The 19,091-nt window shown below is 53.1% G+C and overlaps 1 protein-coding gene across 1 annotated transcript in view; it reads right to left on the minus strand.

The window, feature by feature from the left end:
* The window catches only part of fbxw5 (F-box and WD repeat domain containing 5), a 123,749-nt gene extending 109,972 nt beyond the window's left edge, over window positions 1-13,777 (minus strand). Inside the window, exon 1 of the mRNA XM_068012836.1 lies at window positions 13,702-13,777. The gene's annotated coding sequence lies outside the window, so the exon portion shown is untranslated. The remainder of the gene's footprint in view (window positions 1-13,701) is intronic.
* Between the last annotated feature and the right edge of the window lie 5,314 nt (window positions 13,778-19,091).

Consider the following 19,091-nt stretch of genomic DNA (forward strand, 5'->3'; position numbering starts at 1 on the left):
CAGTGTTATACAGAGACAGACCTCTCCCCACCAGTATCCTACCCTAGTGTCATACAGAGACAGACCTGTCCCCACCAGTACTGCACCCCGGTGTTATACAGAGACAGACCTCTCCCCACCAGTACTGCACCCCACTGTTATACAGAGACAGACATCTCCCCACCAGTACTGCACCCCAGTGTTATACAGAGACAGCCCTGTCCCCACCAGTACTGCAACCCGGTGTTATCCAGAGACAGACCTGTCCCCACAAGTACTGCACCCCGGTGTTATACAGAGACAGACCTCTCCCCTCCCGTATCCTACCCTGAAGTTATACAGAGACAGACCTCTCCCCACCAGTATCCGACCCCAGTGTTATACAGAGACAGACCTGTCCCCACCAGTACTGCACCCCGGTGTTACACAGAGACAGACCTGTCCCCACCAGTACTGCACCCCAGTGTTATACAGAGACAGACCTCTCCCCACCCGTATCCTACCCTGAAGTTATACAGAGACAGACCGCTCCCCACCAGTATCCTACCCCAGTGTTATACAGAGACAGACCTGTCCCCACCAGTACTGCACCCCAGTGTTATACAGAGACAGACCTGTCCCCACCAGTATCCTACCCCAGTGTTATACAGAGACAGACCTGTCCCCACCAGTACTGCACCCCAGTGTGAGACAGTGACAGACCTCTCCCCACCAGTACTGCACCTGTTGTTATACAGAGACAGACCTCTCCCCACCAGTACTGCACGCCGTTGTTATACAGAGACAGACCTGTCCCGACCAGTACTGCACCCCAGTGTTATACAGTGACAGACCTCTCCCCACCAGTATCCTACCCTAGTGTTATACAGAGACAGACCTGTCCCCACCAGTACTGCACCCCAGTGTTAAACAGAGACAGACCGCTCCCCACCAGTATCCTACCCTAGTGTTGTACAGAGACAGACCAGTACCCACCAGCACTGCACCCCAATGTTGTACAGAGACAGACCTCTCCCCACCAGTATCCTACCCCAGTGTTATACAGAGACAGACCTGTCCCCACCAGTACTGCACCCCGGTGGTATACAGAGACAGACCTGTCCCCACCAGTACTGCACCCCGGTGGTATACAGAGACAGACCTGTCCCCACCAGTACTGCACCCCGGTGGTATACAGAGACAGACCTGTCCCCACCAGTACTGCACCCCGGAGTTATACAGAGACATACCTGTCCCCATCAGTACTGCACCCCGGTGTTATACAGTGACAGACCTCTCCCCACCAGTATCCTACCCCAGTGTTATACAGAGACAGACCTCTCCCCACCAGTACTGCACCCCAGTGTTATACAGAGACAGACCTCTCCCCACCAGTACTGCACCCCAGTGTTATACAGAGACAGACCTCTCCCCACCAGTACTGCACCCCGGTGTTATACAGAGACAGACCTCTCCCCACCAGTACTGCACCCCACTGTTATACAGAGACAGACCTCTCCCCACCAGTACTGCACCCCAGTGTTATACAGAGACAGCCCTGTCACCACCAGTACTGCAACCCGGTGTTATACAGAGACAGACCTGTCCCCACAAGTACTGCACCCCGGTGTTATACAGAGACAGACCTCTCCCCACCAGTACTGCAGCCCAGTGTTATACAGAGACAGACCTCTCCCCACCAGTATCCTACCCCAGTGTTATACAGAGACAGACCTGTCCCCACCAGTACTGCACCCCGGTGTTACACAGAGACAGACCTGTCCCCACCAGTACTGCACCCCAGTGTTATACAGAGACAGACCTCTCCCCACCCGTATCCTACCCTGAAGTTATACAGAGACAGACCGCTCCCCACCAGTATCCTACCCCAGTGTTATACAGAGACAGACCTGTCCCCACCAGTAATGCACCCCAGTGTTATACAGGGACAGACCTGTCCCCACCAGTATCCTACCCCAGTGTTATACAGAGACAGACCTGTCCCCACCAGCACTGCACCCCGGTGTTATACAGAGACAGACCTGCCCCCACCAGTACTGCAACCCAGTGATATACAGAGACAGACCTGACCCTACCAGTACTGCACCCCGGTGTTATACAGAGACAGACCTGTCCCCACCAGGACTGCACCCCAGTGTTATACAGAGACAGACCTCTCCCCACCAGTACTGCACCCCGGTGTTATACAGAGACAGACCTGTCCCCACCAGGACTGCACCCCAGTGTTATACAGAGACAGACCTCTCCCCACCAGTACTGCACCCCAGTGTTATACAGAGACAGACCTGTCCCCACCAGTACTGCACCCCAGTGTTATACAGAGACAGACCTCTCCCCACCAGCACTGCACCCCAGTGTTATACAGAGACAGACCTGTCCCCACCAGTACTGCACCCCGGTGTTTTCCAGTGACAGACCTCTCCCCACCAGTACTGCACCCCGGTGTTATCGAGACAGACCTCTCCCCACCAGTACTGCACCCCGGTGTTATACAGAGACAGACCTCTCCCCACCAGTCCTGCACCCCAGTGTTATACAGTGACAGACCTCTCCCCACCAGTACTGCACCCCAGTGTTATACAGAGACAGACCTCTCCCTACCAGTACTGCACCCCGGTGTTATACAGAGACAGACCTGTCCCCACCAGTACTGCACCCCAGTGTTATACAGAGACAGACCTGTCCCCACCAGTACTGCACCCCGGTGTTATACAGAGACAGACCTCTCCCCACCAGTACTGCACCCCGTTGTTATACAGAGACAGACCTGTCCCCACCAGTACTGCACCCCAGTGTTAAACAGAGACAGACTGCTCTCCACCAGTATCCTACCCTAGTGTTATACAGAGACAGACCTCTCCCCACCAGTACTGCACCCCGGTGTTATACAGAGACAGCCCTCTCCCCACCAGTACTGCACCCCAGTGTTATACAGTAACAGACCTGTCCCCACCAGTACTGCACCCCGGTGTTATACAGAGACAGACCTCTCCCCACCAGTACTGCACCCCGGTGTTATACAGAGACAGACCTGTCCCCACCAGTACTGCACCCCAGTGTTATACAGAGACAGACCTGTCCCCACCAGTACTGCACCCCGGTGTTATACAGAGACAGACCTCTCCCCACCAGTACTGCACCCCAGTGTTATACAGAGACAGACCTCTCCCCACCAGTATCCTACCCAAGTGTTATACAGAGACAGACCTCTCCCCACCAGTACTGCACCCTACTGTTACACAGTGACAGACCTGTCCCCACCAGTACTGCACCCCGGTGTTATACAGAGACAGAACTGTCCCACCAGTTCTGCACCCCAGTGTTATACAGTGACAGACCTCTCCCCACCAGTATCCTACCCCAGTGTCATACAGAGACAGACCTCTCCGCACCAGTACTGCACCCGAGTGTTATACAGAGACAGACCTCTCCCCACCAGTACTGCACCCCACTGTTATACAGAGACAGACCTCTCCCCACCAGTATCCTACCCTAGTGTTATACAGAGACAGACCTGTCCCCACCAGTACTGCACCCCTGTGTTATACAGAGACAGACCTCTCCCCACCAGTACTGCACCCCGGTGTTAAACAGAGACAGACCTGTCCCCACCAGTACTGCACCCCACTGTTATACAGAGACAGACCGCTCCCCACCAGTATCCTACCCTAGTGTTGCACAGAGACAGACCAGTACCCACCAGCACTGCACCCCAATGTTGTACAGAGACAGACCTGTCCCCACCAGTACTGCACCCCGGTGTTATACAGTGACAGACCTCTCCCCACCAGTACTGCACCCCGGTGTTATACAGAGACAGACCTCTCCCCACCAGTACTGCACCCCGGTGTTATACAGAGACAGCCCTCTCCCCACCAGTACTGCACCCCAGTGTTATACAGTAACAGACCTCTCCCCACCAGTATCCTACCCCAGTGTCATACAGAGACAGACCTCTCCGCACCAGTACTGCACCCGAGTGTTATACAGAGACAGACCTCTCCCCACCAGTACTGCACCCCACTGTTATACAGAGACAGACCTCTCCCCACCAGTATCCTACCCTAGTGTTATACAGAGACAGACCTGTCCCCACCAGTACTGCACCCCTGTGTTATACAGAGACAGACCTCTCCCCACCAGTACTGCACCCCACTGTTATACAGAGACAGACCGCTCCCCACCAGTATCCTACCCTAGTGTTATACAGAGACAGACCTGTCCCCACCAGTACTGCACCACAGTGTTGAACAGGGACAGACCGCTCCCCACCAGTATCCTACCCTAGTGTTATACAGAGACAGACCAGTACCCACCAGCACTGCACCCCGGTGTTATACAGAGACAGACCTCTCCCGACCAGTATCCTACCCCAGTGTTATACAGAGACAGACCTGTCCCCACCAGTACTGCACCCCGGTGGTATACAGAGACAGACCTGTCCCCACCAGTACTGCACCCCAGTGTTATAGTGACAGACCTCTCCCCACCAGTACTGCACCCCGGTGTTATACAGACACAGACCTCTCCCCACCAGTACTGCACCCCGGAGTTATACAGAGACAGACCTCTCCCCACCAGTACTGCACCCCGGTGTTATACAGAGACAGACCTGTCCCCACCAGTACTGCACCCCAGTGTTATACAGAGACAGACCTGTCCCCACCAGTACTGCACACCAGTGTTATACAGAGACAGACCTGTCCCCACCAGTACTGCACCCCAGTGTTATACAGTGACAGACATCTCCCCACCAGTACTGCACACCCGTGTTATACAGAGACAGACCTCTCCCCACCAGTACTGCACCCCAGTGTTATACAGAGACAGACCTGTCCCCACCAGTACTGCACCCCGGTGTTTTCCAGTGACAGACCTCTCCCCACCAGTACTGCACCCCGGTGTTATCGAGACAGACCTCTCCCCACCAGTACTGCACCCCGGTGTTATACAGAGACAGACCTCTCCCCACCAGTCCTGCACCCCAGTGTTATACAGTGACATACCTCTCCCCACCAGTACTGCACCCCAGTGTTATACAGAGACAGACCTCTCCCCACCAGTACTGCACCCCGTTGTTATACAGAGACAGACCTGTCCCCACCAGTACTGCACCCCAGTGTTAAACAGAGACAGACTGCTCTCCACCAGTATCCTACCCTAGTGTTATACAGAGACAGACCTGTCCCCACCAGTACTGCACCCCAGTGTTAAACAGAGATTGACCGCTCCCCACCAGTATCCTACACTAGTGTTATACAGAGACAGACCAGTACCCACCAGCACTGCACCACAATGTTGTACAGAGACAGACCTCTCCCCACCAGTATCCTACCCCAGTGTTATACAGAGACAGACCTGTCCCCAACAGTGCTGCACCCCGGTGGTATACAGAGACAGACCTGTCCCCACCAGTACTGCACCCCGGTGTTATGCAGTGACAGACATCTCCCCACCAGTACTGCACCCCGGTGTGATACAGAGACAGACCTCTCCACACCAGTACTGCACCCCGGTGTTATACAGACACAGACCTCTCCCCACCAGTACTGCACCCCGGAGTTATACAGAGACAGACCTCTCCCCACCAGTACTGCACCCCGGTGTTATACAGAGACAGACCTCTCCCCACCAGTACTGCACCCCGGTGTTATACAGAGACAGACCTGTCCCCACCAGTACTGCACACCAGTGTTATACAGAGACAGACCTGTCCCCACCAGTACTGCACCCCAGTGTTATACAGTGACAGACATCTCCCCACCAGTACTGCACACCCGTGTTATACAGAGACAGACCTCTCCCCACCAGTACTGCACCCCAGTGTTATACAGAGACAGACCTGTCCCCACCAGTACTGCACCCCAGTGTTATACAGAGACAGACCTCTCCCCACCAGTCCTGCACCCCAGTGTTATACAGTGACAGACCTCTCCCCACCAGTACTGCACCCCGGTGTTATACAGAGACAGACCTGTCCCCACCAGTACTGCACCCCAGTGTTATACAGAGACAGACCTGTCCCCACCAGTACTGCACCCCAGTGTTATACAGTGACAGACATCTCCCCACCAGTACTGCACACCCGTGTTATACAGAGACAGACCTCTCCCCACCAGTACTGCACCCCGGTGTGATACAGAGACAGACCTCTCCACACCAGTACTGCACCCCGGAGTTATACAGAGACAGACCTCTCCCCACCAGTACTGCACCCCGGTGTTATACAGAGACAGACCTGTCCCCACCAGTACTGCACCCCAGTGTTATACAGAGACAGACCTGTCCCCACCAGTACTGCACACCAGTGTTATACAGAGACAGACCTGTCCCCACCAGTACTGCACCCCAGTGTTATACAGTGACAGACATCTCCCCACCAGTACTGCACCCCAGTGTTATACAGAGACAGACCTGTCCCCACCAGTACTGCACACCAGTGTTATACAGAGACAGACCTGTCCCCACCAGTACTGCACCCCAGTGTTATACAGTGACAGACATCTCCCCACCAGTACTGCACACCCGTGTTATACAGAGACAGACCTCTCCCCACCAGTACTGCACCCCAGTGTTATAGTGACAGACCTCTCCCCACCAGTACTGCACCCCGGTGTTATACAGACACAGACCTCTCCCCACCAGTACTGCACCCCGGAGTTATACAGAGACAGACCTCTCCCCACCAGTACTGCACCCCGGTGTTATACAGAGACAGACCTGTCCCCACCAGTACTGCACCCCAGTGTTATACAGAGACAGACCTGTCCCCACCAGTACTGCACACCAGTGTTATACAGAGACAGACCTGTCCCCACCAGTACTGCACCCCAGTGTTATACAGTGACAGACATCTCCCCACCAGTACTGCACACCCGTGTTATACAGAGACAGACCTCTCCCCACCAGTACTGCACCCCAGTGTTATACAGAGACAGACCTGTCCCCACCAGTACTGCACCCCGGTGTTTTCCAGTGACAGACCTCTCCCCACCAGTACTGCACCCCGGTGTTATCGAGACAGACCTCTCCCCACCAGTACTGCACCCCGGTGTTATACAGAGACAGACCTCTCCCCACCAGTCCTGCACCCCAGTGTTATACAGTGACATACCTCTCCCCACCAGTACTGCACCCCAGTGTTATACAGAGACAGACCTCTCCCCACCAGTACTGCACCCCGTTGTTATACAGAGACAGACCTGTCCCCACCAGTACTGCACCCCAGTGTTAAACAGAGACAGACTGCTCTCCACCAGTATCCTACCCTAGTGTTATACAGAGACAGACCTGTCCCCACCAGTACTGCACCCCAGTGTTAAACAGAGATTGACCGCTCCCCACCAGTATCCTACACTAGTGTTATACAGAGACAGACCAGTACCCACCAGCACTGCACCACAATGTTGTACAGAGACAGACCTCTCCCCACCAGTATCCTACCCCAGTGTTATACAGAGACAGACCTGTCCCCAACAGTGCTGCACCCCGGTGGTATACAGAGACAGACCTGTCCCCACCAGTACTGCACCCCGGTGTTATGCAGTGACAGACATCTCCCCACCAGTACTGCACCCCGGTGTGATACAGAGACAGACCTCTCCACACCAGTACTGCACCCCGGTGTTATACAGACACAGACCTCTCCCCACCAGTACTGCACCCCGGAGTTATACAGAGACAGACCTCTCCCCACCAGTACTGCACCCCGGTGTTATACAGAGACAGACCTCTCCCCACCAGTACTGCACCCCGGTGTTATACAGAGACAGACCTGTCCCCACCAGTACTGCACACCAGTGTTATACAGAGACAGACCTGTCCCCACCAGTACTGCACCCCAGTGTTATACAGTGACAGACATCTCCCCACCAGTACTGCACACCCGTGTTATACAGAGACAGACCTCTCCCCACCAGTACTGCACCCCAGTGTTATACAGAGACAGACCTGTCCCCACCAGTACTGCACCCCAGTGTTATACAGAGACAGACCTCTCCCCACCAGTCCTGCACCCCAGTGTTATACAGTGACAGACCTCTCCCCACCAGTACTGCACCCCGGTGTTATACAGAGACAGACCTGTCCCCACCAGTACTGCACCCCAGTGTTATACAGAGACAGACCTGTCCCCACCAGTACTGCACCCCAGTGTTATACAGTGACAGACATCTCCCCACCAGTACTGCACACCCGTGTTATACAGAGACAGACCTCTCCCCACCAGTACTGCACCCCGGTGTGATACAGAGACAGACCTCTCCACACCAGTACTGCACCCCGGAGTTATACAGAGACAGACCTCTCCCCACCAGTACTGCACCCCGGTGTTATACAGAGACAGCCCTCTCCCCACCAGTACTGCACCCCAGTGTTATACAGTAACAGACCTGTCCCCACCAGTACTGCACCCCGGTGTTATACAGAGACAGACCTCTCCCCACCAGTACTGCACCCCGGTGTTATACAGAGACAGACCTGTCCCCACCAGTACTGCACCCCAGTGTTATACAGAGACAGACCTGTCCCCACCAGTACTGCACCCCGGTGTTATACAGAGACAGACCTCTCCCCACCAGTACTGCACCCCAGTGTTATACAGAGACAGACCTCTCCCCACCAGTATCCTACCCAAGTGTTATACAGAGACAGACCTCTCCCCACCAGTACTGCACCCTACTGTTACACAGTGACAGACCTGTCCCCACCAGTACTGCACCCCGGTGTTATACAGAGACAGAACTGTCCCACCAGTTCTGCACCCCAGTGTTATACAGTGACAGACCTCTCCCCACCAGTATCCTACCCCAGTGTCATACAGAGACAGACCTCTCCGCACCAGTACTGCACCCGAGTGTTATACAGAGACAGACCTCTCCCCACCAGTACTGCACCCCACTGTTATACAGAGACAGACCTCTCCCCACCAGTATCCTACCCTAGTGTTATACAGAGACAGACCTGTCCCCACCAGTACTGCACCCCTGTGTTATACAGAGACAGACCTCTCCCCACCAGTACTGCACCCCACTGTTATACAGAGACAGACCGCTCCCCACCAGTATCCTACCCTAGTGTTATACAGAGACAGACCTGTCCCCACCAGTACTGCACCCCAATGTTGTACAGAGACAGACCTCTCCCGACCAGTACTGCACCCCACTGTTATACAGAGACAGACCGCTCCCCACCAGTATCCTACCCTAGTGTTATACAGAGACAGACCAGTACCCACCAGCACTGCACCCCAATGTTGTACAGAGACAGACCTCTCCCGACCAGTATCCTACCCCAGTGTTATACAGAGACAGACCTGTCCCCACCAGTACTGCACCCCGGTGGTATACAGAGACAGACCTGTCCCCACCAGTACTGCACCCCAGTGTTATAGTGACAGACCTCTCCCCACCAGTACTGCACCCCGGTGTTATACAGACACAGACCTCTCCCCACCAGTACTGCACCCCGGAGTTATACAGAGACAGACCTCTCCCCACCAGTACTGCACCCCGGTGTTATACAGAGACAGACCTGTCCCCACCAGTACTGCACCCCAGTGTTATACAGAGACAGACCTGTCCCCACCAGTACTGCACACCAGTGTTATACAGAGACAGACCTGTCCCCACCAGTACTGCACCCCAGTGTTATACAGTGACAGACATCTCCCCACCAGTACTGCACACCCGTGTTATACAGAGACAGACCTCTCCCCACCAGTACTGCACCCCAGTGTTATACAGAGACAGACCTGTCCCCACCAGTACTGCACCCCGGTGTTTTCCAGTGACAGACCTCTCCCCACCAGTACTGCACCCCGGTGTTATCGAGACAGACCTCTCCCCACCAGTACTGCACCCCGGTGTTATACAGAGACAGACCTCTCCCCACCAGTCCTGCACCCCAGTGTTATACAGTGACAGACCTCTCCCCACCAGTACTGCACCCCGTTGTTATACAGAGACAGACCTGTCCCCACCAGTACTGCACCCCAGTGTTAAACAGAGACAGACTGCTCTCCACCAGTATCCTACCCTAGTGTTATACAGAGACAGACCTGTCCCCACCAGTACTGCACCCCAGTGTTAAACAGAGATTGACCGCTCCCCACCAGTATCCTACCCTAGTGTTATACAGAGACAGACCAGTACCCACCAGCACTGCACCACAATGTTGTACAGAGACAGACCTCTCCCCACCAGTATCCTACCCCAGTGTTATACAGAGACAGACCTGTCCCCAACAGTGCTGCACCCCGGTGGTATACAGAGACAGACCTGTCCCCACCAGTACTGCACCCCGGTGTTATGCAGTGACAGACATCTCCCCACCAGTACTGCACCCCGGTGTGATACAGAGACAGACCTCTCCACACCAGTACTGCACCCCGGTGTTATACAGACACAGACCTCTCCCCACCAGTACTGCACCCCGGAGTTATACAGAGACAGACCTCTCCCCACCAGTACTGCACCCCGGTGTTATACAGAGACAGACCTCTCCCCACCAGTACTGCACCCCGGTGTTATACAGAGACAGACCTGTCCCCACCAGTACTGCACACCAGTGTTATACAGAGACAGACCTGTCCCCACCAGTACTGCACCCCAGTGTTATACAGTGACAGACCTCTCCCCACCAGTACTGCACCACAGTGTTATACAGAGACAGACCTGTCCCCACCAGTACTGCACCCCAGTGTTATACAGAGACAGACCTCTCCCCACCAGTCCTGCACCCCAGTGTTATACAGTGACAGACCTCTCCCCACCAGTCCTGCACCCCAGTGTTATACAGTGACAGACCTCTCCCCACCAGTACTGCACCCCGGTGTTATACAGAGACAGACCTGTCCCCACCAGTACTGCACCCCGGTGTTATACAGTGACAGACCTCTCCCCACCAGTACTGCACACCCGTGTTATACAGAGACAGACCTCTCCCCACCAGTACTGCACCCCAGTGTTATACAGAGACAGACCTGTCCCCACCAGTACTGCACCCCAGTGTTATACAGAGACAGACCTGTCCCCACCAGTACTGCACCCCGGTGTTATACAGAGACAGACCTGTCCCCACCAGTACTGCACCCCGGTGTTATACAGTGACAGACCTCTCCCTACCAGCACTGCACCACAATGTTGTACAGAGACAGACCTCTCCCCACCAGTATCCTACCCCAGTGTTATACAGAGACAGACCTGTCCCCAACAGTGCTGCACCCCGGTGGTATACAGAGACAGACCTGTCCCCACCAGTACTGCACCCCGGTGTTATGCAGTGACAGACATCTCCCCACCAGTACTGCACCCCGGTGTGATACAGAGACAGACCTCTCCACACCAGTACTGCACCCCGGTGTTATACAGACACAGACCTCTCCCCACCAGTACTGCACCCCGGAGTTATACAGAGACAGACCTCTCCCCACCAGTACTGCACCCCGGTGTTATACAGAGACAGACCTCTCCCCACCAGTACTGCACCCCGGTGTTATACAGAGACAGACCTGTCCCCACCAGTACTGCACACCAGTGTTATACAGAGACAGACCTGTCCCCACCAGTACTGCACCCCAGTGTTATACAGTGACAGACCTCTCCCCACCAGTACTGCACCACAGTGTTATACAGAGACAGACCTGTCCCCACCAGTACTGCACCCCAGTGTTATACAGAGACAGACCTCTCCCCACCAGTCCTGCACCCCAGTGTTATACAGTGACAGACCTCTCCCCACCAGTCCTGCACCCCAGTGTTATACAGTGACAGACCTGTCCCCACCAGTACTGCACCCCGGTGTTATACAGTGACAGACCTCTCCCCACCAGTACTGCACACCCGTGTTATACAGAGACAGACCTCTCCCCACCAGTACTGCACCCCAGTGTTATACAGAGACAGACCTGTCCCCACCAGTACTGCACCCCAGTGTTATACAGAGACAGACCTGTCCCCACCAGTACTGCACCCCGGTGTTATACAGAGACAGACCTGTCCCCACCAGTACTGCACCCCGGTGTTATACAGTGACAGACCTCTCCCTACCAGTACTGCACCCCAGTGTTATACAGAGACAGACCTGTCCCCACCAGTACTGCACCCCGGTGTTATACAGAGACAGACCTGTCCCCACCAGTACTGCACCCCAGTGTTATACAGAGACAGACCTGACCCTACCAGAACTGCACCCCAGTGTTATACAGAGACAGACCTGTCCCCACCAGTACTGCACCCCGGTGTTATACAGTGACAGACCTCTCCCTACCAGTACTGCACCCCAGTGTTATACAGAGACAGACCTGTCCCCACCAGTACTGCACCCCGGTGTTATACAGAGACAGACCTGTCCCCACCAGTACTGCACCCCGGTGTTATACAGAGACAGACCTGTCCCCACCAGTACTGCACCCCAGTGTTATCCAGTGACAGACCTGTCCCCACCAGTACTGCACCCCAGTGTTATACAGAGACAGACCTGTCCCCACCAGTACTGCACCCCAGTGTTATCCAGTGACAGACCTGTCCCCACCAGTACTGCACCCCAGTGTTATACAGAGACAGACCTGTCCCCACCAGTACTGCACCCCGGTGTTATACAGAGACAGACCTGTCCCCACCAGTACTGCACCCCGGTGTTATACAGAGACAGACCTGTCCCCACCAGTACTGCACCCCAGTGTTATCCAGTGACAGACCTGTCCCCACCAGTACTGCACCCCAGTGTTATACAGAGACAGACCTGTCCCCACCAGTACTGCACCCCGGTGTTATACAGAGACAGACCTGTCCCCACCAGTACTGCACCCCGGTGTTATAGAGACAGAACTGTCCCCACCAGTACTGCACCCCAGTGTTATACAGAGACAGACCTGTCCCCACCAGTACTGCACCCCAGTGTTATACAGAGACAGACCTGTCCCCACCAGTACTGCACCCCAGTGTTATACAGAGACAGACCTGTCCCCACCAGTACTGCACCCCAGTGTTATACAGAGACAGACCTGTCCCCACCAGTACTGCACCCCAGTGTTATACAGAGACAGACCTGTCCCCACCAGTACTGCACCCCAGTGTTATACAGAGACAGACCTGTCCCCACCAGTACTGCACCCCAGTGTTATACAGAGACAGACCTGTCCCCACCAGTACTGCACCCCGGTGTTATACAGAGACAGACCTGTCCCCACCAGTACTGCACCCCAGTGTTATCCAGTGACAGACCTGTCCCCACCAGTACTGCACCCCAGTGTTATACAGAGACAGACCTGTCCCCACCAGTACTGCACCCCAGTGTTATCCAGTGACAGACCTGTCCCCACCAGTACTGCACCCCAGTGTTATACAGAGACAGACCTGTCCCCACCAGTACTGCACCCCAGTGTTATCCAGTGACAGACCTGTCCCCACCAGTACTGCACCCCAGTGTTATACAGAGACAGACCTGTCCCCACCAGTACTGCACCCCAGTGTTATCCAGTGACAGACCTGTCCCCACCAGTACTGCACCCCAGTGTTATACAGAGACAGACCTGTCCCCACCAGTACTGCACCCCAGTGTTATACAGAGACAGACCTGTCCCCACCAGTACTGCACCCCAGTGTTATCCAGTGACAGACCTGTCCCCACCAGTACTGCACCCCGGTGTTACAGAGACAGACCTGTCCCCACCAGTACTGCACCCCGGTGTTACACAGTGACCTGCCCAGGCCTACTCCTCACCTGTCACTGGCAGCCTGTTGCTACGCCGAGCACCGAGCGTTCGATTGACAGCGCCGATTGCTGAGCGCCGGCGGATCGATGTATTGCGAGTGCGGACGGGCCTGTTAATTATCCGGTTCCTGAAGTCGGAATGCAGTGGGACTTCAGGCGGGAGGGCAGAATAAATTTCTCTGCTTGCAACTTCGGCTGCAAATCGACGCGGATTCTCGTGTTATTTTCATGACGTTCAATGTGCTGATACCGGTATCCATAACTGACACTGAGGGAGTGCCGCACTGTCGGAGGAGCAGTGCTGAGGGAGAAATGCACTTTCGGAGGAGCAGTACTGAGGGAGTGCCGCACTGTCGGAGGAGCAGTGCTGAGGGAGAAATGCACTTTCGGAGGAGCAGTACTGAGAGAGTGCCGCACTGTCGGAGGAGCAGTACTGAGGGAGAAATGCACTTTCGGAGGAGCAGTACTGAGAGAGTGCCGCACTGTCGGAAGGGCAGTACTGAGGGAGAAATGCACTTTCGGAGGAGCAGTACTGAGGGAGTGCCGCACTGTCGGAGGAGCAGTACTGAGGGAGTGCCGCAATGTCGCACGGACAGTACTGAGGGAGAAATGCACTTTCGGAGGAGCAGTACTGAGGGAGTGCCGCATTGTCGGAGGAGCAGTACTGAGGGAGTGCCGCACTGTCGGAGGGGCAGTACTGAGGGAGTGCCGCACTGTCGGAGGGGCAGTACTGAGGGAGTGCTGCACTGTCGGAGGAGCTTTACTGAGGGAGCGTTGCACTGTCGGAGGGGCAGTACTGAGGGAGCGATGCACTGTCGGAGGAGCAGTACTGAGGGAGCGCCGCACTGTCGGAGGAGCAGTACTGAGGGAGCGATGCACTGTCGGAGGAGCTGTACTGAGGGAGTGCCGCACTGTTGGAGGAGCAGTACTGAGGGAGTGCCGCATTGTCGGAGGAGCAGTACTGAGGGAGTGCTGCACTGTCGGAGGGGCAGTAGTGAGGGAGCGCCCCATGGTCGGAGGGAGTGCCGCACTGTCGGAGGGTCAGTACTGAGGGACTGCCGTGATGTCGGAGGATCAGTACTGAGGGAGCGCCGCGCTGTCGGGGGTCAGTACTGAGGGAGCGACGCACTGTCGGAGGGTCAGTACTGAGGGAGCGCCGCAATGTCGCACGGACAGTACTGAGGGAGAAATGCACTTTCGGAGGAGCAGTACTGAGGGAGTGCCGCACTGTCGGAGGAGCAGTACTGAGGGAGTGCCGCACTGTCGGAGGGGCAGTACTGAGGGAGTGCTGCACTGTCGGAGGAGCTTTACTGAGGGAGCGTTGCACTGTCGGAGGGGCAGTACTGAGGGAGCGATGCACTGTCGGAGGAGCAGTACTGAGGGAGCACTGTACTGTCGGAGGAACAGTACTGAGGGAGCGCCGCACTGTCGGAGGAGCAGTACTGAGGGAGCGATGCACTGTCGGAGGAGCTGTACTGAGGGAGTGCCGCACTGTTGGAGGAGCAGTACTGAGGGAGTGCCGCACTGTCGGAGGAGCAGTACTGAGGGAGCGATGCACTGTCGGAGGAGCAGTACTGAGGGAGCACTGCACTGTCGGAGGAGCAGTTCTGAGGGAGCGCCGCACTGTCGGAGGAGCAGTACTGAGGGAGTGTCGCACTGTTGGAGGAGCAGTACTGAGGGAGTGATGCACTGTCGGAGGAGCAGTACTGAGGGAGTGATGCACTGTCGGAGGAGCAGTACTGAGGGAGTGCCGCAGTGTCGGAGGAGCAGTACTGAGGGAGCGCCGCACTGTTGGAGGAGCTGTACTGAGGGAGTGATGCACTGTCGGAGGAGCAGTACTGAGGGAGCGATGCACTGTCGGAGGAGCAGTACTGAGGGAGCACTGCACTGTCGGAGGAGCAGTACTGAGGGAGTGCCGCACTGTCGGAGGAGCAGTACTGAGGGAGCGATGCACTGTTGGAGGAGCAGTACTGAGGGTGTGATGCACTGTCGGAGCGCTGATGTCCTCCTGCCAGAGAGTCAGTGCACAAATTGGCTGCCATATTTTCAATATTGCATAAGCGACTAAATTTGAAAAGTACTCGAATAGCGTAATGCACAATGGGACCACGATGAGGTTGTGAGATATAATATAATTTAATCACTCCACATTGGCGGCCCTATCTTCTGTCAAGAACCCGAGCTCTGAATTTCAGTCGCTTAATAAGAATCATGAAATACAGGAGCAGGAGTAGGCCTTTTGGCCCCTTGAGTCTGCTTCGTCATTCAATAAGATTATGGTTGACCTGATTGTGACTTTAACTCCACTTTCCTGCCTTCCCCAGATAACCGTCGACTCCCTTGTAGATCAGCAATCTGTCTAACTCAGCCTTGAATATATTCCATGACCCAGCCTCCACTGCTGTCTGGGGAAGAGAATTCTAAACACTAACAACCCTCTGAGAGAAGAAATTCCCCCTTATCTCTGTCTTAAATGAACGATCCCTTATTCTGAAATCGTACCTCCGAGTTCTAGATTTCCCCCACATGGGGAAGCATCCTCTCAGCATCTACCCTGTCAAGCCCCTTCAGAATCTTACATGTTTCAATAAGATCACCTCTCATTCTTCTGAGCTCCAATGAGTATAGGCCCAACCTTTCCTCATAAGACAACCCTTTCATCCCAGGAATCAGCCTAGTGAACCTTCTCTGAACTGATTCCAATGCAAGTATATTCGTCCTTAAATATAAAAGGTTTCACCAATGCCCTGTACAGTTGGAGCAAAACTTCCTTATTTTTATACTCCAGCCCCCATGCAATAAAGGCCAACATTCCATTCGCCTTCTTAATTACTTGCTGTACCTGCATGTTACCTTTTTGTGATTCATATACAAGAACACCCAGATCCTTCTGTACTGCAGCATTCTGCAGTCTCACTCCATTTAAATAATATTCTGCTTTTCTACTCTTCCTGCCAAAGTGGAAAACCTCACACACATTATTCTCCATCTGCCAAATTTTTGCCCACTCATTTAACCTATCTATATCCCTTTGCAGACACTTTGTGTCCTCCTCTTACCTGACACAAAACTGGGTGGGAGGGTGAGTTGTGATGAGGATGCAGAGAGGCTTCAGGGTGATTTGGACAAGTTAAGTGAGTGGGCAAATGCATGGCAGATGCAGTATAATGTGGATAAATGTGAGGTTATCCCACTTTGGTAGCAAAAACAGGAAGGCAGATTATGATCTGAACGACTATAAACTGAGAGAGGGAATATGCAACGAGACCTGGGTGTTCTCGTACACCAGTCGCTGAAGATAAGCATGCAGGTGCAGCAGGTGGTAAAAAAGGCAAGTGGTATGTTGGCATTCATAGCAAGAGGATTCGAGTACAGGAGCAGGGATGTCTTGCTGCAGTTATACAGGGCCTTGGTGAGGCCACACCTGGAATATTGTGTGCAGTTTTGGTCTCCTTATCTGAGGAAGGATGTTCTTGCTATAGAGGGAGTGCAGCGAAGGTTTACCAGACTGATTCCTGGGATGGCGGAACTGATGTAATAGGAGAGATTGAGTCGGTTGGGATTATATTTGCTGGAGTTCAGAAGAGTGAGGGACTTGACAGGGTAGATGCAGGAAGGATGTTCCCAATGGTGGAGGAGTCCAGAACCAGGGGTCATAGTCTAAGGATACGGGGTAAACCTTTCAGGACTGAGATGAGGAGAAATTTCTTCACGCAGAGAGTGGTGAGCCTGTGGAATTCGCTACCACAGAAAGCAGTTGAGGCCAAAACATTGTATGTTTTCAAGAAGGAATTAGATATAGCTCTTGGGGCGAAAGGGATCGAAGGATATGGGGCGAAAGCCGGAACAGGTTACTGAGTTGGATGATCAGCCATGATCATAATGAATGGTGGAACAGGCTCGAAGGGCCAAATGGCCTACTCCTGCTCCTATTTTCTATGTTTCTGTGTCTTTATATCATCCACAAATTTGGCTACTTCATTCAAGTCACTCATAAAGATCACAGTTGATGCCTCTGTGGCACTCCACTGGTTACAGTTTGCCAACCTGAAAATTCCCCACTTATCCTGACTCTCTGTTTTCTGTTAGTTAGCCAATCCTCTATCCATACTCATATATCACCCCCAACACCATGAGCTTGTGTAGGGGACCTTTTCAGTGGCACCTTGATGAATGCCTTTTGGAAATTCAAATACACTGCATCTACAGGTTCCCCTTTTTTTACCCTGCATGTTACATCCTCAAAGGACTCTAATAAATTTGTCAAACACCACTTCCCTTTCACTAAACCTTTCCGCCTCTCTATCTCTCTCTCTCTCCTTAAAACAAACCTCTTTTGACCAAGCTTTTGGTCATCTATCCCAATATGTGACTGGGTGTCAAATTTTGTTTGACGAAAGTCCTATGAAGTGTCTTACAATGTTTTACATCTTTAAAGGTTCTATATAAATGCAAGTTTTTGTTGGGTGGAAAAAGGAGAATAGAAAGTGGCAGAAGGTGAACATGTGGTCCCACAAGGATCAGTGCTGTGACCATTGTTTTTCACAATTTATATTAACAACTTAGAGTTTGGAATCAATACGCAATTTCTAAATTTACAGGTGGCAGCAAATTAGGAGATTGTCAATACTGAAGAGGACTACAATAAATCAAAAAGCTATGAATGAACTCACAGAATTGGCACATAATGGGCAAATGAATTTCAACATGGATAAATGTGAACTATTACATTTTGGCAAGAAAAATAAGGAGACTGCATATCAGAAAATAAGGATCTAAATGGGGTAGAGGAGCAAAGGGATCTGGGAGTACAAACACACAAATCACTAAAAGTAGCGACACGGGTTAACAAGGTCTTAAAAAAAACAAAACAAGCACTTGTTTTTTTTTCTAGAGGGATAGAATTGAAAATGAAGACGTTTTGCTAAACTGATATCGAAGCTTGGTTAGCCCACACCTGGAGAACTCTGTACAGTTCTCGTCACCATATTATAAAAAGAATGTAGAAGCACTGGAGAGGGTACAATAAATATTTATAAGGATGGTAGCAGAAATGTGAGGTTATATACATCAGGAAACTATGGGCAATAAAAACAAGGCAAGTAAAGCGGGGGTGGGGCAAGAGATAACAAAAGAGGTGTTGATAGGACAAGATCACAGAGAATAACTGGCCAGAAGGTCATGGAACTAAGGCAGACATATGTTAATGGTGGTTGAAAGACAAAGCATTAGTACAGAGAGGGTGTGAATAGACTGTAAAGCACAAAGCATTCCAAGCACAAACATTAAAAAACATTTTAAAAACAGAAACAGTGGGTAGGCACAGTAGAAACAAATTAAACACACTAAAAAACCTAAAATAAAATAACCAAATAAAAAAGAAAAAATAACGAAACATA

This window comes from Heterodontus francisci, chromosome 32 (genome assembly GCF_036365525.1).
Source record: "Heterodontus francisci isolate sHetFra1 chromosome 32, sHetFra1.hap1, whole genome shotgun sequence".
NCBI lineage: Eukaryota > Metazoa > Chordata > Chondrichthyes > Heterodontiformes > Heterodontidae > Heterodontus > Heterodontus francisci.